The sequence below is a fragment of the Ambystoma mexicanum genome, chromosome 8 (assembly GCF_040938575.1).
Source record: "Ambystoma mexicanum isolate Mex_15411 chromosome 8, UKY_AmexF1_1, whole genome shotgun sequence".
Lineage (NCBI taxonomy): Eukaryota > Metazoa > Chordata > Amphibia > Caudata > Ambystomatidae > Ambystoma > Ambystoma mexicanum.
Window position 1 is genome coordinate 1,051,634,556 of NC_090929.1, and position 22,991 is coordinate 1,051,657,546.

At 45.4% G+C, this 22,991-nt stretch overlaps 1 protein-coding gene across 5 annotated transcripts in view; it reads left to right on the forward strand.

Moving 5' to 3' along the window:
- Positions 1-22,991, forward strand: part of ZMIZ1 (zinc finger MIZ-type containing 1) — a 706,997-nt gene that overhangs the window by 281,701 nt on the left and 402,305 nt on the right. For all 5 annotated transcript variants that reach the window (XM_069611024.1, XM_069611019.1, XM_069611015.1 and 2 more), the window contains exon 3: positions 16,347-16,423. The gene's annotated coding sequence lies outside the window, so the exon portion shown is untranslated. The remainder of the gene's footprint in view (positions 1-16,346; positions 16,424-22,991) is intronic.

Sequence of the window (22,991 nt, forward strand, 5' to 3'; positions counted from 1 at the left end):
AGGTGCACTAATCTTACAGGACCACACAGGGCAGCTTCCCCCCCCATTTAAAAACCATTTCCATAGCGCTCAACCTTTTGGTGTCGCCAAGGCGGGTGAAAACACCGGATTTTGTTTTCGGTGGGTGAGACCCCATTGAAGTGAATGGGCGTGCAGGAAGGAGTCTTGGCAGGTGAGACCCGCTAAAAGCGTGTGAGGCAGGAGCTATCCATTTCTCACTCTCCTGTGCCTTTGACGTCACAGATATCCCTCGGGTACAGCCTTGGGTTAATTTCACAGGCGACTCTCGGGCTTCAGAGCGATATATCCCTCCTGCTACACCGACGTGCCATGGCCCAGTTTCCAGGATCGCTCCTGGTCACCCAGCTAACCCTCAGGGCGCAGTTTTAGAAACGGCTAGCCGTCGCTTGGGGTTGAACTGTTGCAGAGCTGTCCCTCAGGTTACACTGACCCGCTGGGTTCGCGCCCCGCTGCGCGCTCTCTCTGGCCTCATTATATGCCCCTGCTCTTATGTAAGCTGTGCACTGCTTTTATTTTTAGACGCCCATGTTTGTCTAACACGGAGACAGCCAGCGCGCCCCGCAGTGCGTGTGCAATACTCGCGGTGGCCCCTGCAGTCGCGTTTGCTCCCCCCCCCCCCCCCCCGCCTTTCTGGACAGCGAGCCCTCTGCCTGGCTGCACGAGGCGCAATTTTCAAGTCCTTAATCACAGTTGCCGAAGTCGTGTCTTTTCAGGCACTGCCAATCCGTTGGCTTGTTGGAAAATCTGAGTGAAGCGGCTCTTAATGGGTGCAGTGTGCAATTAATGAAACGCCCCATTCTAGTCTCCGTCAATATTGAACGCTGGAGCATGTCTGCTCCCGCCCGACGGAATGCGGGGTCTTTCTGCGGCGCGAGGCGTTTGCATGCACGGATGACAGACGGGGCACCAGCTTGGCCTCGTTCAGGTGGAATAGTGCACACGTTGGCGAACCGATAAAGGCCGACGTGTGTCCCTTCCTTTCTAGAGACGCTTGTCCAGTCCTGGTTTTTAACGTTTAATTCTGGGACATGTCCTGGATTTATACTGGGAGAAAATTCAGGACCACACGCCCCAGAATGCAAAGTTATAAAACAAGGACTAACGGCGCGAGTTGTCGTGCATGTAAGGGGGCATCGGTCTTCTGGAAGGGACGCGGCAGACACTTCTAATAAACTTCACATGGCCGATCATTTTTGTATTCATAGGACGACCTACTCAACCAAGCGACTCCCAAAATCCACGGGTAGTGGAAGTGATGAAGTGGCCGCGATTGACCTTTTGGCCTTGATGCCAAGCTAAGTATCCCAGTTATTTGAAACATACTCCCCCTACCCCCCTTCCCGTCAACCTGTTTTACCAATATTATCAAGCTTTGAAGTGATGGCTGAGGATTAAGAGTGGTAAGTTGGTAAACCAGCACTGGGGGGTGATAATCAGTGGTGGACAGGCCTACAGGGACCTCCCGGGATTTCTGGGTGGGCCTCTTTTGTGTGGCTACCCGTGTTTTCTGCCCCTTACCCCTCTTCCACGCCACCCTTCTTTTCATCTAGCCTCGGTTCCCACATATCTTACTGCGCTACTGTTAAAAGATGCCAGGCCAAACGCTGCCCCCCACTTTAAACAATAAAATAGTAAATGTCTTTTGAATTAATGTTGTCTAGAAAAATGCGCAATTGAGCTTCCAGCTTGTCCTCACTTGTAGCAAATATTCTATGTCCGTTTTTGTTAAATTGAACTATTTTCGAATCCCATAAAGGGAGAATGTGCTTTACGTTTCAAAATGTGGTCCCATTTTCTATTGCCCAAATGTTGTTGTGAGAGAAACCCCCCGGCTTGGTTGAATGGTGTGATATGGGGTCCCCTTTGCAGGGGTTTATTGGGACCCAAAAGAGGCCATGGAAATAGTTTTCAAAGTGTCCCCATATTACACATTTTCATCAAGCCCAACCCTTTTCTTATTGGAAAATTCAGACAACAGAGGACCAGTGTGCAGAGACCCACCGGGAAATCTCCAAAGTTCCCTATAGGCCTGTCCACTCCTGCCACTTTGGCTCCCAGTCCACCCTTGCTTATGAGTACAGTGTTGCTGGGTTTTGAGGATAAGCAATGGCTTCAATTTCGAAACGTGGAGAGAATGTCTCTCCTCGGCTCTACCTCGGCCCATATTGATATTATGTTATTGGAACTGGTCCTGTGCTCTGGCCAAGAAGGTCCCTTTAACTAGGAATTGGCCCCGGCGTTATTCAATGTGCACGTGAATGTGGACTGTCCGGCTGAATTCAATGTGAATGTGGACAAAGAAATGGCGCCAAAAGGGGCTTTTTGCCAAAGTGAAACCAAATTTCCTCTTGAGCAATTCCTCCCTCCTCTTCTTAATTGGGAACTGAAATCTGCCCTTTCTTAATCTGCTTGCCCACCCTGTCGCCTAAGGTGCACCTAATGCCAAAAAGACGCGGAGAGGAACCGTGTTACTTTTTAAGTAACCTAAAACGTGTCTTTTATTTGTAAGGATGACGGGGCTGACCTGTATCATCAGAATGTTGTAGTTCAGAAGCATGACTTTATCCCTAAAATCGACAGTGTGTTGCATGTTTTTACAGCTCCCGACAAATCTCAGATCCCCCCCCCCACCTCAATCGCTAATGACATCATTTTTGCTTTTGCTAGGCTGCAGCGGGAAAACCTACAGCGGTAATCCCGCTATGCAACCCAGCGTTCTGACATGGGAGGCGAGGGACCTGACATGTAGCGTGGCAATTATCACTTGATGTCGAGACGTCTCACGGTTATGGACACGAACCTCATTGCGCAATGTACGTAGGCATTTGCGTTTTTCAGTTTGAACTTCACAAGCAGGAATTCTCCCTCCATGGATTGTTTTCTTTTACACTTGAGCATGATTTGGGAGTTTTCAGTGCAATATATTTGGGGTTTTAAATTCGAATTATACTGGCATTGTGCAGACTGTGAATGTCTTTCCCTTGCACTTTTGCACTGTCTCACTTGTACGATCTGAATGACACGAGGCCTATTAAGATGTTTTTCTTGTCCTCCCTCGGTGTCTCACCCCGCCCCTCCCCCGCCAACGCCCTCCTTCCCCTGGTCTTGTCGCGCCTAGAAACAGTTGTGTACAGGTGTGTTCTAAATGACACATCATACTGCAATTGTGCACACACAAGTGTATTCTGATTTTACAAATAGTACATGTGTGATGAGTTGCCAACTCAAGCACACTGGGGGTTGCTATACTGGGATTTACTGGGGGTGGACAAACCTACAAGTATATTGAGGTTGCACAGTGCACCACTACTCCCAGTTATGCAAACTAAGAAAACTGTTTACTGGAATCTGCAACACTGGGGATAAACTGCCATAGGAAAAACAAAGAATACATTTTGTGCAATCAGAACTGATGTTACAACAGGGTCCAAAATGTGCTCTCCCCACTAGCCAATGGTGAGTGATAATTGACTCTTGCCAAGTAAGAAATGGTATTATGTGTGCAGGTAGATCATTCAGGGGGCAAGTGACTTTTTTTTTTTTTTGGCTAGCTCGTAGCTTGAAATAATTTTACCCATCAGTGTACAGGTTTTCGTGGGAACTGTGGCTAATCTGACGGTGTACAAGACTGGAAGTACACAGTGATTGTCAAATATGCTGCAGAAATCAAAATGTCTAGGTGCTGTTTGGCCCCTATGTGTAGCCTAGAAGAGCCTGCTTAGCGTGACACAAGCCACTCCTAGGAGCAACTTTTTACTTCCCAGGTCAGCTGGTGGCGCCACACCAAAAAACCTATGCGACATCAGCTGTACACATTTGGGAAATGTGTATAACGAAGTCCTGAATGGGTTGCGTATTGGACACAAAAGTTAGTTTGCGGCACGCTATCTCTTGGCTTCCACTAGTTTGGTGATGCTCGCTACCACGATCAGGTTTCCACTCCTGCATATCAAAACGTTTCTATTATTTATTTGCGCCCATGCTTTGGTTTACATAAAAGCTTTTAAAGAATCAATTTACAAATAGAATAATAGCTGAATTACTTATTACAGAGGTTACATTGACATTATTCTAATGTAAATGCCGCTCGGTATCTTTTTTTTGAAAAAAAGACATTCAATATAATCGACGAGCCTTAAGCGGGAACATCAATCAAACTGGGAACCTACTGAGCTGGCAAACTGGAATTGTCAAAGTAGGCACCTTCTGTGATTGTGAAGACTAGAAATATCCTGAAAAGTTGACAACGGGGAGTACACAACATTGCAAAATTAAGTATTGAGGAATAATCTGGTCAGCCTCTATCAATTAAACAATATAGCTTTTAGGAATTCACTAAATATTTTCAAGTTTTCTTCTTTCTGCAATTTTGTTGGTAATTTATTCCAGACCAGCGCTGCTTGGACTGGAAAAGAGCGACCATTACCTCTTGCACATTAGTGTGAACAACTTGGATGCATGGTGTTAATCTTGTGGTTCGAACAGATTGATGAGTAAAACGCTCCCGTAGATGGGGAAGGGGCCGGCCCATATAAACATCTATGGGTCATTGTGATGACCTTAAAACGTATCCATGCTGCAACTGGCAGCCAATGTGGTTCTCTTCTGTGTATGGAAATATGTTCTTGCCTAGCAATATTGTTTATGATGCAGTCTGCTTCATTCTGTAAGATTTGATACCATTTTTGCTGGCCCCACTCAGCAAAGCGCTACAATACTCAATCCTGGGCGTTATGACTGCTCTTACCAAGGTCTCTGTTTCTATTGGAGACATATGGCCCAACTAGTCTTAATAATGTTCTCTGGTACTGAGGTTTGTAAATCAAATGATCCACTTGAGCATTAGCCCCATCGGAGGAATCGAAAGCAACACCCAGGGTTTTGACTTTGTCGGACACTTTAATGTAGCGGCCGTCAATAGGAAAGCCTAAGTACTGTACTCCTAATGTATGTAGTTCTTGCTTGCGATGATCCAAAAATGAGAAGCTCTGTTTTAGAAACATTGAGGTAGAGCTAATTTGAAGACATCCAATTTTGGATTGCCTCATAAATGCTTACCATTTTTTCAATGTCTTTGGGGCAATCCCCTCTCAACTCTGAGTTGAGTATCGTCTGCTTAATTAGTAAATTGGGTCCCAAGTTTTCCAAGTAAGTCGCACAAAGAGCAAATATAGACATTGAAGAGTACAGGCTAGATGGACACGGCCTGATGCACACTGCATTTAGTAAATTCTGGTTCCGAGACCACGCCCCTACAGCTGATTTTAGATTTCCTGTTCTCCAGGAATGACTTGATCCACATAGTAGCTTCTTCAGAGCAGTGTCTTGTCCCAGAAAGAGTAGCAAAAAATATTTTGTGGTCCACTAAGTCAAAGGCTGCTGATGGATCCAATAGCATCCGCAGCCCTGACTTGCTCTTATCCACAACGTTCAACATATGGGTCAGTAGGTTCACCAGCGCGCTCTCCATTTCGTGGTTTGACCTGAAACCTGATTGCCTGGGGTGCAAGCTGTTTGTTTCTTCTAGGTGTTCCCGAAACTGCGCAGTGGCATTTTTATCATCTTTTTTTAGTAAGAAGGGGACATTTGTTATTGGTCTGAAATTGCTATATTCCTTTGGGTCTTGACCAGTTTTTTTTAATATTAAGGGGTCACAACCACATTTATTATGTTATCTGGAATACTACTACGATGGGAGGTAGCATTAATGAACCTCGTTAAAAATGGACTAAACGGCTCAATGATGTTAAGTATAATTTTTGAGGGGATAGTATCAACTACACATGTTGTAGGACACATCTTCCTAATTGTAGTCGCTGTAATATCCACAGAAATATGAAGCAAGACAAATGCTGGCTTAGTCGTGTGTGGCAAAGTTTGGCAGGCTTTCACTGGGTTTCCAGTCTGAATCATATACATTTTCAAATGAGCCAGTTTGATTTTGTCTGAATGCCTCTTGGACTTCATTAAAGTTAACTTTAGTGGGGTGAATTAGGCCAGCCGATCTTGAGGCTTTTCTAGTTTTCTCAAAATGTCAGAGCTTTTTGGTTTTATTTTCTGAATTTTCGACCCTGTATCTCAGTCCTGTATAACTTGTCTAGGGATTTCCAGATGGCCTTATTTTCCTAAGTCGTCTCCTTTTCTTAAGCCCGTTCAGCTCCTCCTCTTCTTTTTTTTTTTTTTTTTTTTTTTTTCCTGCTTCCTAGTCGTTCGTTCTGGTATATAGCAATTCTGTTAGTAGTTCTATTTCTTACTAGCTTCGTTTTCATAGGAGCTTCTTGCTCTAATGAATTGTGCAGTATTTTTATAAAAATAAGCTGCTAGAATGTATGGGGCATCCGTATCTGAGGTGGAATCCATAAACTTAGTCATGCAGGTTACTGGATCTTCAGTACGGATTCCATTAAAATTCCTACTGGTGACTTCTTTCAGCACATTCTTTCTCTGGATTAACTTGCTAGGCTGCGTAGGAGTAAAATTCACCAGAGAGTGGTCAGACCATATACATGGTTTAACCACTAGAGGGCTGAGAGGCATGCTGCTAGTACCACCCAATCCAATACATTGCCCTTGTTGTGGGTTGGTTCAGTATTAAGGATAATAAAATTGAGATTCCGAAATGTTTGTTCAAGCAATTTTCCCTCTGCATCCAAATCAATGCCTAATCATCAATTGAAATCTCTTAGAATAATGGTGGAGGTATTTGGTCTGTTAAAGGGGGCTAAAATGTTAGCTATTTCTTTGTTAAAAGTAGGTGTATCCTGTGGAGGACAGTAAACCAAAATAAAATGAATACAATGATTGGGGAAAGTGGTGGCCGTAAGGAGCATAATTTTGCTTCCTTTGCAAGTAATCTGAGCCTGAAAAAGGTCAAGCTGTTGTCTTGCTAAAATAGCAACTCCACCGCCTGTATTGCTATCTGTCTTCGCCGTAAAATGTATAGCCCTCTGTAGTGGCAAAAGCAATATTCGGCCCACTGGAGCTTTTCAGCCATTTTTCAGTAATGCAAATGTCAACATGGCCTTCCTGAATATAATCAAGGATATTAACAGCATGTTTCTCCAGTGAACGGATATCAAGTAATGAAATATTAAGGGTTTGACCCTCTGCTTACATCATATTTTCTGCTGGTAAATGGTCTATTGGTGCGCTATAGCCATGTAATTTGTCTGGCAACACGATGTCGGCCATATTGGTGTGGGATGCACTAGAGCTGGAACTCACAGCTATATCATTTGTCAGAACATCTAAAGTAGGAATTATTCCCACAATAATATCCTTGTCCTTAATAGTCTTTCTCAGCAACCTATTACCATAGCAGTTGCTCTGGGGACTTGCCTCCTATGATCGTGGTGTTTGTACGATCCCTGGTCTATTTATGGTATCATCCACCTCTAATGCCCTGTATTTTTCTAAAATTGTTTTCCGTGCTAATCTCTGTGATTCAATTAGGGATTTGAGGCTGGGATCCATACTCGCAATATAATTATAGTCTGCAAGGTGAGGGAAGACTTGCCAAACCCTGGAATTCGGGGAATGAACGTCAGCTGATGGTCTGCGCCGGCACGTCACGCACAAACTTGCGCAGACTTGCTGGACCCTGACGTGCCTTGCAAGACATTTGAGTATTCAGGGGACTACAAGTCTGATTGGGCTTGTAGTTCCTTGTGCAAAGAGCCCTTAATAGTGCACAAAAATGCTTGTAACTCGAACAACACCTTACACTGAAGACCCCAGTTAAAAATAAGCAATTTACCAATTTAAAAACCAATCCCACAATATTTTTTATGGTGGCTAAAAAATGGTCCTAAATTAGCGTGCTAGCACAGTATTCAAAACTGTTACTGGTGGGAAAGCTGGGTTTCAGTACCGCCAGACTTGCTAGACCCTGACGCGCCAGCACTGCCGCGCTTAGCAAAAAATTGGCGTTCAGGGGACAAGTTTGATGGGGCTTGTAGTTCCTTGTGCAAAGAACACTTAATAGTGCAAGAAAATTATTGTAATGCGAATGGTCCGTTGCACTGAAGGCCCCAGTTAAATGAAAAGTACACAACGCAGAGTTATGAACACTTCCTTTAATGTAAACCTCCCTAGAAACCACTCTGGTACTGAGACGAGGAAGAGAGCTATGGAGGACTTCATTTGCAACGCCTGGCATGTCCAGCAAATCGGTTTCACTGTGGTCAGGCAATTGAGGTCATTCAACAAGTTCCAGGTGTATAAAAAGATCGCCTAGCAAAAAGGGATGAGGCAGCCTGGAGAGAAGGAAGCGTCTTGGAAGACTAGAGCAGGGTGGAGAGGAGCAGGCTTGAGAGATGCCGTACCAAGCAGGAGTGAGGGAGGGAGGGAGAGAGAGAGAGAGACGTTGAGGCAAACTCTGGCCACAACAGCATCTAGGATCCTGCTGTATTCTCTGTCCGGTGTCCACAGCAGAAGCTGTGGTGCGTTACAGCCTCGCGATCACTGCAGTTCGCCGATAGAGCGAGTGGTGCTCTCAGAAGCTGTCGCTGGGGAAGCGTGGAGCTATGCGAGCAAGCGCTGCTCACTGTAGCAACCACGAGAGAGAAGCGGGGCAAAGAGAAGCCGGAAAGCAGAGCAGAGAAACACAAAGGAGCTGCTGCATACAACCAGTGAGTGAAAAGAAGGAACACTCCTACCGTGGCGCTCCGTGTACTGGAAACGAGCATGTTTGAATGCCGAGCAAACTGAAAACTGTTATAATTACTTTAGGAGGCCAAAGCAAGTGTCTTTGAATATCGAACAAGCTGCCAACTATTAAAAGCACTTTTGAAAGTTGAAACCAGTAATATTGAATATCAAACTGACTGAAGGACATTGTGAGCACATTTGAATATTGCAGAGAACAAAAGCAAGTGACAAGCACTTATGAATTAAGTGAAAGCAAGGTGGTGCTAATAGAAAATACAACGGAATGAATTGTGTGAGACACAAGTGGTAACAAAGCGAAAGATTGCCAAGAAGGAGATTAAATGAGAAACGAAGCATTGGTCAAGATACAGGAGCCCAAGTAACTACAGGTTGAGTGAGAATACCTCTGTTGGCAAAAGCCAGAAGGATACAGAAAGTGTAACAAAGTGCCTAGGGGTATCGGTTGCGTGACCTGTAATGGGTGGAATTTGTGGTCTGACAGCTGCGCCTAGACTGAATGCCCCCTTCTTGAAAAGATCGAAGGAAAGTAGATGTGCCGAAGCTTATGTTTTGCAACAATCGTTGAAAGTGAGTGGCTAATGAGGAAACAAGCCATCTATGTGAATTGGTGAAAAGCTTGGATGTCCTAGGTTTCAACTGGTATTGGTTTTGGAAAACTGGGAGATTTGAACTGACATTGGTTTTGGAAAGTTGAAAGATTAAGCTGGATGGCTTAAATGGGTATTGTTTTGTGAACTGTAGTGAATTCTTGGGCACGGGAACCCCAAGGTTTACTGAACTGTTCTGAACTTGGAGAAGATGAAGCTGATTACAAGCCAAGAGCTGGAAGAAGCTTGGAACTTTATTTTGAAAACCATTCCTTTTGATGCCGACATCCCTACACATTGTATACAGATGGTTGTGAGGGCAAGTGTAGGTTTTGGACACAGATGGACCTTTGATTTGCACTTACGGGCACAGATTATCCTTAGTTTTCTTTAGGTAGGGAAATCCCACCTTGGCGTAGGGCAAGTGAGGCCTTACTCCATCCTGACATGTAAGTAAAATAAAGCTTCCAATTAGACATTTTAATCTGTTTTTTAATCTGTTGTCTTACTTGCTGATGCCTTCACAGCAAATTAAATCTAGCAATGAACTGTTAAGTGGGGTATAAAGTGAATTGTATTACTTGTGCCTAATAGAACTTGTAATCCTGTTGTAATTGGGTGAACTGGAAACAGGCAATGATGTGCCAACTGGGTGTAATGGAACCTGGCTATGAAGTGTTATCGGGGGATAAAATAAGCATACATGAAACAGGGAAAACAGAGATATTTGGCTCCTCATACTGGCATGTTCATTTTCATTAGGCCAGATGTAGGTGTCAAATTGGTGGCAGGTTTTGGTGGTCTTTTCAAGCACCTCTGGTACATGGTGACTGGCTCATGGCAACATTGACTGCCTGCTCCTAATCAGTAGCTCTGTTCACATTCCCCGCTCTTTAACATCTGGCCTGAAACATTGTTATAGGCAACGTTCGTAGAGGCATAGAGTAAAACCCACCAAAACTAACAATGCATCCGAATGTTGCCTTTAAGCAAGTGGAATCCTCTGTCAAATTGTCAATTTCGCCAAATTGAGATATGCACAGATCATCAATTGTTGTCAGAGTCCATAGGACAAATTCGAACATCCTCCACAGGTTTGCAGGCACATCTCGACCGTGGCATTCATGTCCCTCCGGAAGACCCGGGTTTCGGGAGGGAAGGAGGTGGGAAAATAGTCTTGGGTGAAGGTGTTGTTTGTCCTTTGTTGACTAACCGAGAGCTACAATTCTGCAAATGCCGGGAAGTGGAAAAAAGGGGAATGTTACGGATGGCTGAACACCTCATTTTAAGTGCAGGTTTCCCGGCAGCCATGTTCAATTCTCTGAAATTGGCTGTTTCCAGGACCCTCCGCACAGGGGGCTGCTGGAAATCAAGATATATTCTGATTTCAGGAGCCTTTGAAGGGAAGCCGTACAGAAATGAAAATGTGCTTGCGGCCTACCGCGCTCTGGGGAAATCTGGTGCTGTTCCCCCAGTGCTTGTGTATATGATTTTCTTCCGAGTGGTTGGCTTCTCTTGCAAAGGTTTTTTCGATGTAAATAAACGTATATCATTCCTGGAATTGTTCTCCCTCTACCACGCAGATTTTCCCCTAAAGTACAACCCAATATGAACAGGGTTGGAGAAGTTTGCAACCACTAGGCCCGCTTAGCTTTTCATGCACTCGTATTGGGGGGGGGAGGGTTGGGAAGGGGTTGCTGAACCCACACAGTCCCTTAAAGGGCCTGGTTCCTTAAGATCTCCGCTTAAAGTGCTGGGTACTTGGAAATGCTGAAGGCTGAGATGGCACTGCCAGGAATCTGAACTGTGACCATTGGGTTGAAAACACATCTGTTTGTTGGGCGCCTAAGGTGGCCTTCTAGCTGCCTTACCAACAATGCCCTGGATTGTTTTTCCATGTGTGGTGGTCTTCCTGATCTGCTTGCATTTGTTTTAAGGTCCCGGTTGGAGTGCCGTAACTGAAATTGGTTTGGGTCTGTGAAGTGTTGAGGGGCCCATAGTTCCACCACCCATGTGGTAGCTCCTCCCCCCACCCCGAATAGATTGGGAACCCTTGCACATCGTGGGTGACCATTTTGCCTCTGCTCAATCGCTCTGACATCTGCTGGTGTCCATGGCGCTCTGCAGTTTCTGCTCACCTGGCCCTGTGCGCTGCTTTCTTGCGCTCTGGGGGTTTTCATAGGGTTCTATGTTCGTTCTTCATCCGTTTTATCTTTTCCCGCTGTACTTTTTGCCGAAAAATGTTTTCTGAAAACAATTGATACTTTTTTTATTTGGGGGTCACCTCCCAAACTTCCATCCCCTATAATTTATCCCTATACAACACCCCACCCTAACCCTTATATGCCGCCCCCATATTTTACAGTGTTTTTCTTCGGCAAATCTTTTTCGGCAAAAATTGCAGCGAAAAAACAGGGAATGTATGGCCATTGTACTTTTTCATAGGCGAGTGATGTGCACAGAAGTGCTTATGGCCAGCGTGGAAGGCCTCTGGGTGCTCCCTCTACGCCAGAATATCTGATGACCCACTGTCATGTGTGGTCCAGGTACTTTAAGTACTTTTTTCTGACTGGTAGTGGTTCCATTTTGTAAAATACATAATTGCACATGTCCCAGGCCACCAAATCGGAGGCTGCTCGCGATGGCGTCCCGCCAGATTGTATATCGTTCATTACTTGTGGCAGTATGTCTGCCTTTCATCAGCTAGTGCTATGGGGAGAGTCCTGGGGGGGCGTGTGGCGGGGTTGTCATTTAATGTAGCCCTGTGTTTTTTTGGGTCGCTTAGTGGCAGATACTTTATTTATTATTAATATTGATGTAGCGCGCAACACCCTGGAGGCATCATGGCGTTGTTACAAGAAAGCATACTTGGTTACATCATAAATGAGCCATGTTATGGCGTGAGTTGCGAGCCTTAGTCCAATCGGTGGCAATGCAGGATGATTCGGCAAACCTCGGGTGAACTCAAATGTAATGTTTGATTGGAGCACTGCCTATGCTCCTCTCTCATCTACTGGCTGCCCACAACAGTGCCCAGTTATGTTTGGCAATTATTTTAAATTTAATTTCGTGCCTAAAAGCTTTGTGTCGCTGCAGTGCTTGTGATTTTCATAAGGTGTGATCCGGGCTGGCTATGGTAGAAAGGATTTCGAAATGCCTTAATAGAATAGAGGTGCTTTTATTTATTTTTTTCTTGTCTCTTCAGAGGCCTCGCTTTTTTACAAAGACCATCCGAGCCATCTCGCTGTCCCTAAACTCTTTGTCACACATACATGTTCGCCTTGCATGCAGTCTATTGAGCACAGCCTGGAGGGCAGCTCAGGGTGTTCCTTATCATGGTGAATGGGTACCCATTACTATAATTGTATAGCCTACGCCCAAGTATGACCCCATGCATACTTTCTCCCATCATGTAAGTTAATCAATCCAATTGATTAACAGATATTTGTCTGTAGAAGCGAGCTTTCTTTTTCTACCTCTTTCTCGTTCTGTTTCTGTGTGTCTCTCTCTCTCTCTCTCTCTCTCTCCCTCTCCCTCTCTCTCTCTTTCTCTTTCTCTTTCTCTCTCTCTCTTTGCATTCACCGTTGCATTGCTAACTTTTTGTTTTGGAATTTGTCTGGGGTCTTCACATACCAAAATTATCCTCTTGATTTTTTTCGGGTGGGACGTTTCATAACTTTCTGGCCAAGCACCTCCATGAGTCCATCACACAACCATGCATGCGCCTCAACCATGCGCCGACCAATTCACTGTACTGTCAACAGCCAATATGCAGAACCACTTGGCACCATGGGCGGGTTTCAACTCTTTCTTGCTGATGAATATTTGTTTGTTCACTAGCAAACACGGACCCCCACTACTACACCCCATCCACTTCAACTCCCTTGCACCATTCTATGGTGGTCGGTTTGTTTCTATCCTCCTCCCGCTTCCCTTCTCCTCCCACCCTTATCCCACTCCTTTTCTCCATAGACCCTGGTCTGGTAAACCCATGCAGCGAAGCTTGAGGTGAACCAGATTATCTGGTTCACCCCAGGCTTTTTAACATAATATTGAATTGAAACTTTCTGCCCATGGGCTTCAATCTGTCGGAAGGATGTCCAGGGGCGGTGGGGGGGGGTGCAAGGCCTTCAAAAAGGGCATCAGGGATCGAAATTAAGGTTGTATAAGCAGGAGCTAAAAGCAGCTCCTGGGTATCTCGCATTAACCAGTGACCAGGAGCTACCACTGGGGAACCAGGCGCTCGTACATAGTGTTCTGCAAATCTAACTTCCACACAAGATGCAAACATATCGCTTTGGGCATTATTTATGACAACCTTATGCTTTAAATGTTGCATAGCTGTGTTCTAATGCTTATTTATAGATTGTCACAAACGTACATCGTTAGAATGCTACATAGGTCTGTGTGGTTGTTCAGCATTAGTTGGCCTGGGGAGCCAACAGTAGCTGCTGGTAGCTGTGGTGTCAAGCTACCCACTCTTCTAGGCCACAAGCAGGGGCTAAATAGCTCCCATGTCACCTCAATTTCGAACCCTGTGACTGCTTTTAATAGAAAATATAAGCAGATCTGGCATCTGGCGGGGGGGGGGGGGCTGGGCAAAAAAATGTATCGCGGCGCTCTGCAGCATTATTTTTAATCAAGAGAGGGCTCGGCATAAAAAAGCTTGATTATGAGAAGTTTATTCTGAGGCATGGAGCCCCAGTGCTTCTGAGGTGTTTCTAAGCGCTGTTTGTATTGCTAACGCTTAGTTCTTGGCTGAATGAAGCTGGTGATGTGTTGGTGTGTGGGATCTCTGCATTTGTGAGCATTGCCATGCTCAGTTGTACGCATCAACACCCGCGTGTTGGCTTTGTTTATTTGTAGTGTTTCATATCATGCCACTTTGCTGCCATGTGCCCACTTCAGAGGGATGTGGCTTCTTGCCACCCCTCGAAGCCAGTCTGGAAGGGTTCGTCATTCGCTACTGTGCTGCTGGCTAAGTACTGTCCCTTCTGCATTCTTGCATTGCATATCTGTACAATAATGATGGGGGGTGCTGCTCAAAAGATTAGAGTCGTAAACCTAGAAAATATATCGACAGCATCATCGTTTAAGAGTCTAAGAAAACTTTAACAAATACTAAAGCTCACAAACCACTATGAACACCTTAGCCGTGGTGTTCTTTTGCAACAGAGCCGCCCATGTAGCCATTTGCAGATGATACAAATGAAGTTCAAAAGTTCACTGACCGGCCAAGCCCGACCTTTAACCTCCAGCAGCGGAAAGGGGGAACCGGAGAGCTTGACGGCAGTCAGCTTCTCGTCCAAAATGTTCTTGGATTCAAATGTATCAGTAACTGAGCAGGGACTTTGCAAGATGAACTCCCCTGATAACATGGCGATTCTCTTTACTAGTTTGCACCCTGGCGCCAGTTGATGCAAAAGCGGGGCGTCACGTGGTCCTCCTTTCTGAAGAGCTGAGCCGTGATCACCGCCAGGGCAGACAATGTGCACTCACCGCTAACCATTGGATGACGACGTTTCACTTTTGGCAACTTGAATTGAGTTGGCGAGTGATTATTATTTTTTTTATGGCAGGCTAGTGGCTTGCAACTTTTATTTTTCCCCCTTTACGATAAAGTCATTACTTTGGTGCAAAGTAACGTTTGGTGCTGTTTGGTGCATGTTTTGATACCCAGTATTGGACTAACCAGGACTATTGTATAGAGCTGGAACAAAGCATTTGCTTTGCAATTCCAATAGACTTCACCCCGTACCACTGTGCACCTTCTGATAGTCTATGGGAAACCAAAGCTAGTGTATAGTTGAATCGCTGCATAATATTCCCAGTTAGTCCAGTTGTCTCGGGAGGATAGCTCAGGGGCAACACGCACGCCTTGGTCTCAAGACAATGTGGAGCAACACAGGTTCGATCCCCGGGTCCGCGCTTATACACCTCTGGGTATTCAGCGCCTTTATAGATGACCAATTACAGTCCAAGGTATTGTAACCTGTATTTTGTACTACTTTGGTGATCGAGGTCTCTGCGTATAAGAGTCGAGATTCCCATCCAGGGCCCACAAGAGTCAGTCCGGGACCATACCTGGTTTCTACCTGGCCAGGTAGTTGAGTCTTGTGTTTTCAAAGGCCACCGCTTATGCGAGGTTCCTTTCTAGCCACATAACCAAGTGAACATAGAACCTCAAGAATCAACAAGGGGTTGGGGGACCCCTTAGTTCCTGTTTCTTCGATGGAAGTGGAATCCATATAGAGAGGAGGTCTTCTCTATGGAACACCTGTCTGCACTTCATTTTCAAGGCAATAAACAAATTGCTATATCCAGTAATCCCCACCCCACACACGACCATTCTTGCATTCTGTCCCAATTCTCTCCGCCTCCGTCTCCCCTTCCCTCCTTTTTGTGGCACTTCGCTCATTTAAAAAGCAGTCTCTGAGGCATCTTTTAGTGGGGCGGATAATAGGGCCCCAGCGGAGAGTCTGGGGGGGGGGGGGAGTGCACCGGGCACCAGGGGGGAAAAAAGGGTGCAGCTGCCCCCCTTTACCCTTCCTCTCTGCCACTGCTAAAAATAAAACTGTGAGGGTTAGTAAGAGGATACAAATGCAGTGATCTATGTGGAAATATGGTTTAGCGCAGTCTCTAGCTGGTTTAGACGACTGATCCTGAGAGGTACAGAGATAACTTGACCAATCTTACCAAATATTTAGGAGAAAATGGGCTCCAGTGGGGCTGCAGCTGTGGCTAAACAGGGGCATTGCCAGGAGAAGGGACATTCAGCTATATGAGGGGCAATAGCTTGTCAGTGCAACACTCCAGGAAACCCTGGTTGCACTCATGAGTACAGCGCTGCAGGCTCCTCTAACCTGTAACTGACTTCTCTCCAGCCCTAGCTGCTTTTTCTGGGGAAACTTGTTTTGGGGCTCTGTGCTGCGCAGAATTGCCTATTTTGAGTTTGTGTTAACTGCCCTGGTGATGTATTGTTGAACTGCTAAATACCTATATTGTATGTCATTCAGTGCAGGCTTGACATCATTTAACACCATTTTCTTGTTTTTCTTTTAATTTAAGGTACTGGATCTTGTGATGTGAAGGCTGTGAAGAAGCAGGGCTCAGCCGCGGGGAGGGGTGAAGGACACACAACTCGGGTAAGAATTGCTCTTCTGCATCGATCCACCTTGGGGTTCCCCTGGCTCCCCTCTTAGAGGCTTGGCTGGTTCAGCCATTCGCTCACTGCGATGTCCATTCCAGGGCTTGGAATCACTGCAACAAAACGGAAAATGCACACAAAGCAGCATATAGGTTTCCATAGTTTATGCAAGACACAACGTCCTGAAGCAGAGATGATCTCTGGCTCTCAAATAGTCTTTAAAAAAGTAATAATAATAATAATAAGTTGTGGCTGCAAGGGTGCTGCTAAGCGCCACCTATAAGCTGAAACTATTCCACTGGAGTACAGCTAAGGGCATATGAGGAGGGTCACAATGTGTGTTGTTTTCCTATTTACCCACCCATTGACTGCCCACGGCCATGCCAATCCCCGTGGTCATGCACACCCGCTTCATGCCTCAAGTTGCTGAGCGGGTTAGGATTACTTGGCACCAGCCAACTAGGAACCTGCACCAGCTCAAAGTGCCTTCACCACACTACTTTGCAGTTGTAGCTTGTCAGGGCCCCCCATGCAGTCTGCAGTGGTCTGGTGTAAACTCACTCAAAGCTCCTTCTTCTGTAATCTGCTGCCTCTAGGAACTATGCAGAGAGCAGGTCATGTAACAGAGTTGCGTTTAACAGTTTTATTGTTTTACATCAGACATTTGAAATGTGCTCACGTTGTATACACTAGTATGGATGGCGTGTCATACATAGATAAATATATACATTTATTGCAGGACATTTAAAATTGAATAACTCAATATGAACTGGTACCTCTTGCCATTAAAATTCCAAAATATATATTGTGTAACCTGTCACATACATGTGCGAGCATAATTAAAAAGCGGTGATTAAAAGATACAATAAAAAGAGGCTGGCGCGTGTTGAGTGCTACCTTTTTTAATATGCTGTCCTACTGCGCCAATCACTACTATAGTTTCCGAGCACCTAGGGTTGTCTGTGGAGTGGCCTACTGTGCCCCTCCTACCCCTCCTTTGCTGCAACCAGGTGTAGCCCGACCTTCGTGAACTGGAGGAAAGCAAATGAGCAAGTTTAAGATTCTTGGATAGGGGAAGCAGCAAATGGATGCTAAAAACAAACTGGATGGAGGGAATCGGTGGAGGAGCATTGATTTGTGACGGCCGCGGAGCACGTCGGTCCTCTTAGGTGGACGATGATTCTGCAAAAGAGAGCAGGCTGTGCCCAGAAGTGCTCTGATCATTGGGTTGTGCGCCATCAAAGTAACCATTCTGTAAGACAAAAAGATTGGATGGGTCTCCCTTTTTGTATATTCTTACCATTTTCTTTGGTCGGTGTTTGATGGAAGTCCTCATGTATTATTGTTTTGTTTCTTGTAATGCCCACGCCTGGGAGAGGAAATGTATCCTCCTAGTTCTTTCTTTAGTGGAGATGGTTAGATTGTTGCGGGGGTGTTGAGGTTGCACTCTGATTGAAATGTTGTAATCCAATTTTATCAAGCTGGGCATTCAAGGAAATGTGTGTTTGCTTCCAGTCACCACCATTTCTGTCCGGTCCCGGGCATGGCAGGGCATTCTACAGACAATAAGGTCATCTGTTGTGTTGGTCACGCAGAAGGCCTTTGACCTGGTTTCATGGGATTATTTTGAGAGAGTAATGAAATGTTGAATTGTTGTCCGAGGCAAAAGGTCTTGTGTCTTTAACAATGGTTTTGGTCACTGTATTTTTATTGAAAGTTGAACTAAAACAGAATTGTTTCTAGTATTGTTTATGTAAGCTTCTGAGGCTCTTTTGGAACATAAAATGCAAAAATATTTGTTGAGATGGCCATAACTAAAGGATTGGAAGGAACATATCTATCTGCCTGTGCAAGTAATGTCTTGCTATGATTTATATGATGTGTTATTTATAACGCACTTAATAGCCAGAGGTTTCTAAGCGCGGACCCGGGGATCGAACCTGTGGTGAGTGCTCGTGTGTTGTCTTGCTTCCAAGGCGAGCATGTTTTCCCTGAGCTATCCTCCCGAGACAATACCTAACCAGCCACACCATTTCACCAGAGCAGGGGTCTGCAGCATGTGGCTCACCAGATGGTTTGGACTACAACTCTCTAATCCTTGAATATGCTGGCACTTGGCATGCGTTGTAATCCAAAACATCTGGAAAGCCAAAGGTCGCAGATCCCTGCTCTAGAAGGTTGTTTGCAGAAACTGTTTTGACATTTCTCTAGTGCTGAGTTTTACCCTGTATATTGAAAAACGCAATGCTCATCACTGATTGTCCTTTCATAAAAATAAAAGAAAAACGATGAATTGGGCCAGGTTTCAACACGATGAATTGGGCCAGGTTTCAACTTGGAATCCTTTTTTTTTTTTTTTTACAAGGGAGTACATTTTGCTAACAAAGTGTATGACCCCGCTATTCAATTGGACATGGTTATGTTCAATTGGTTATGGAATGTTTTCTGGGGAGGGCTTTGGGTACAGATGGTGCACACCAATTCCGAATAATGATGCATTCCAATAAAATGTCTGCACTGCCTATTGTGTATTCTCCATCAACGTTGCACATTCCTTTTCCTACAGATTTCTATGGAGAATGATGGAATTGTCTAATTACTCACTGGACAATAAGAGCTATGGTTTCATGGAACATATTAGGAGGTGCTAAATGAGGTGTACATGTTCTGGTCTTTTGAGAGCATCAGAGCCTTTGTACATTAATTGGTGTCTTTTTTTTCATTCAAAATATTGTGGAATGGGAAGCCTCTAGCATGGATAATTTTGGAAAAAGCCTAGTGATTTTGTTTGAATTTACGCTTGTCCATAATCATGTTACTTTGGTATTCGGAAATACAATTTATCAGTATTACAGTTAGCAATGACGGATTATTCTGGAAATCATATCATTTTTCTAAATGCACGATAAACTGTTTATATTAGCTTGACCGCCAATTAAGTAGTCCTATTGTGCTGGGTTTATGTGCTTTCTGGAGCTTTAGGGTGGGGGTTTAAGGGCAGTGGAGATCCGTTTTGCTAATTTGCAGGAAAAACATGTACTCGAAATGGTGCAGTCTTTAAATTCTTATGAGTAATCGAGTCCAATGTATTTTATCCCTCTACAAATGTTCTGTTCAATTTTCTGAGGTTCAGAGCTGGTGTTAATCTATTTCAGAAGGATTTTAGGTCATCTTGGGAACACAAAATTGCCAGCTACACGAGGACACAAATTGAAGCAGTTAATTGTCCCATGCAGGTGTTCCACCAATAGTGACTGGAAAATATACATTACCATTAATTACTTAAAGTACTACGGATAAGGTTCTTTTCTGTCCTAGCCCTGCTTGCATAGTGCCGCTCGGGTCTCGCTTGTCCTTGCACTGGTTTGAATTGGATTCCCAGCAGCAGAACCTTTTTTTTTTTTTTTTTTTTTTAGAACCCCTCTTCCTCATGTCCCCCCTCTTGGCCTTGAATTGGGAGAATGGTTGTTTGCAACAATAGTCAACATTTGGGGCAATGTGAATCCAAAGTCTGCTGTGGGCGTCAACCACATCAAAATATTGTTGGATGCACTATGTCTGCTGCGGGTGGTCGTGGAATAAGCACCCTATGCCCCCAGTGTCCTCTTTATTAGACAGTCAAACAGAAACTCGCCCACACTGCGCTAGTCAAGCTAATTTCTGTTTAACTAAGTAATTTTAATCAAAACAGTCAACGCATGTTTCGACCTCACTGTCGTTTTCCGTGCTGACGTATATCCAAAATTAACACCCTCGCGTTGGGTGAAATTGAACCCACTGGAGATTTGTCAATATAAATCCGATAGTGCGGTAAGTAGTTTTAATTCCCAGCTCTCTATGAGCAGCCATTTGGCGTGGTGCATCCCTTGATCTCCTAGAGGGTGTTAATTCTGGATATAAGTCAACCTGGAAAAAGACAGTGAGGTCGAAACACGTGTTGACTTTTGCTTTGATTAAAATGTGTTTGTTAAACAGAAATGATCTTGTCAAGTGCAGTGTGGTTGAGCTTCTGTGTGATTGTAGCAATGCCACATCTCTCTGTCCAATCTTTGAAAGTGCAGCTGGGTCATTCCTTCTGCTGTGTTGTACGGTGATGGCAAGAGCGACTCGCGTGACCTCTTCTCCAAGAATCTCGCGGTGGACAGCATTGCTAGCATTCACTTTTTTGGTCTTGGTTTAAAGTCCGGGTTGAGACCTTGAGCTGGCGTGGCGGGGGCTAATGGCGCCCCGAGCGGCCCTGCCCTAAGGGCCAACCTGAGGAACGGACACGTTGGAGGCTGAAAGCATTTGAAGAAGCAAGGCTACGGTGGACAAGGTAGTTGCCAGTCATGCCCTGCTCATGTTGACTTCCCCCCTGCCGGCCCCTGCGTGCCTGTTGCTTAAACGGGAGCCCTGTTTCATGAAATGATCGCATTTCCATACCAGGCACATTGGCTAAACTCTCTGCAGAAAAAAAACGTGCCGGCCCTTGCAGAGTGACCTTGCTTGCTTGCCTTGATCTGTGGAGTTTCAGAGAAATGTTCGCCTGGCATTCCACGAGGAAACATTATCCGGTATCTCATTCCCCCACCGCCGCCCTCCCCCCAACGTCGAAGCCGTGGCATCAGGTCACTGGCGCTCCCGCTGCACAAGGGCTGGAATGCGAGCCCGGCTATTTCCTGAGATTTTTCATAAACAGAGGGAAGCGTATGTGTGTAGGGTGGGGGGGGGGGGAGTGGAGGGGTGGCGGGGAGGAACGGGAGACATCATGGATGCATAGTAAGGGATGCAGGCAGAAACACTGGGGTAAAGAAAGAGTGAAAGACATGAAACGATACATGTGTAAGGGCAGGATGTGAACGGGGGGGGGGGTGGCAGAAAATGCCAGGACGAGATAAATGGATTACACAAAAGAGGGACACGTGGGGAGAGACGTGCCTAAAGAAAAGGGTAAGGCGGCGATGTAGGAGGAGGCCAGCAAAGAAAATGGAGGGGATACGGAGTGGGAAGAGAAAGACAGGGTGGCAAATTTGAGACAAAAAAGAAGAGTGGCACGGAGAGAGAAAGAAGATGAGGCTGGAGAGGGAGAGGGAGATTTGTTGGAACAATATGAAGACTTGAGACAAAAAGATGGCAGGATGGACCATTCAAATTTAAAACCATGTACCTGCTGCCAGCCCCTGCAGGGAAATGTGTCCGGCCTACTGAGGTCAAGCAGGCTGATGCACATGGCAGGGCAAGACGCGTGAAAGGCAAACGAGTAGGTCATTTTGGTTCTATGGAAACTGCCACCAAAAATGTCCTACCTGTGTCCAGAAATCTTTGGAAGTTCTTGGAGGCACTCCTAATGAAAACCCATTCAGTAAGCGCACCTCCCAATCCAACAACTTTAATCCATTGCTTTGCAAAAGGTAAATTCGGTTCTTTGGCTCTCGCGCCAACGCAGTTTATAATTTGCCTCAATGTGCGATTGACTGGCCGTCAACTGGCTGACGTGGACAACCGTCAACTGCTGAGGCAGCCAAGCAGCAGGGATGGGCCACTCCGCTCAGAGATGCTTTCTGACTGGGTGGATTTGAATGGCTTCTTCCGAGTGACCAATGAATGGCTGCCAACGAGAATCGATCGCTGCTGCGCAGTGCTTGATACTAGCTATATTCTGCTCTGGGTCGAGATTTCAGTAACCCAAGAATTTTAAGGATTAAGACATATAACCCTCTAAACCAAAAGCTCATATTTCTGCATACTTAACGTATGCAAAAATCCACACAACCACCCTCTCGCACAGCAAACCACACGCACTTCACCACACTGCAACAAACACCAACAGCACACACGGACTCACATTGGTACGATATTCACACCCAAGCTCAGCGCAGTGAAAGCCGAACTGAAGCTGCCAACAGGACATCACCTTTCTCACTTTCCTATGCCCTCTTCACCAGATTACCCTCCCAGCCCCCACTTTCTTGTTTGCAGATCCACCTGAGCACTGGTGGAGAGGTGGCACATCAGGAGCTACCACCACCACTCCTCCACCACCCTTAGTGCTCAGAGATGGCTTAACGGCATTGTCAGGTGCTGTACAAGACAGCATAGGATAAGATGGCTTAACATTAACAAAGCCGGGTGCCGTCCTGATCATGGGAACTGACGTGAGGGTTGCTTCTGATGCCTCACTTAAGATACTGTGCTTGCTGTGTGACGAAGTCGCCTGCCTGACCTTGTAGATCCACAATGGAGAGGTCAATGGTTCGGATGCCACACCAAGCTAGCAGAATCTCGGCCCTGAGGAGTTACGCAGGATTTCCAAAGGGAAATAATGAGGCAGGCGTAATTGTGACCGCTCAAGACGTAATAACATACACAGAGGGAGAAATAGAAATTGACAGGTTAAATATCCCATGTGATGTGGAGCCCACCTTAACTATTATTTCATGATCAATATAGATGATATGCAATATTGCAATCTCTCCTCCGCGAGTCACACAATTCCATCTGCGCAGTCTCACAACTGACGACATGTAGGACATCATTGATGCCATCACTTACTGCATCATGAAAGACAGCAATAGGTCACTCACTCC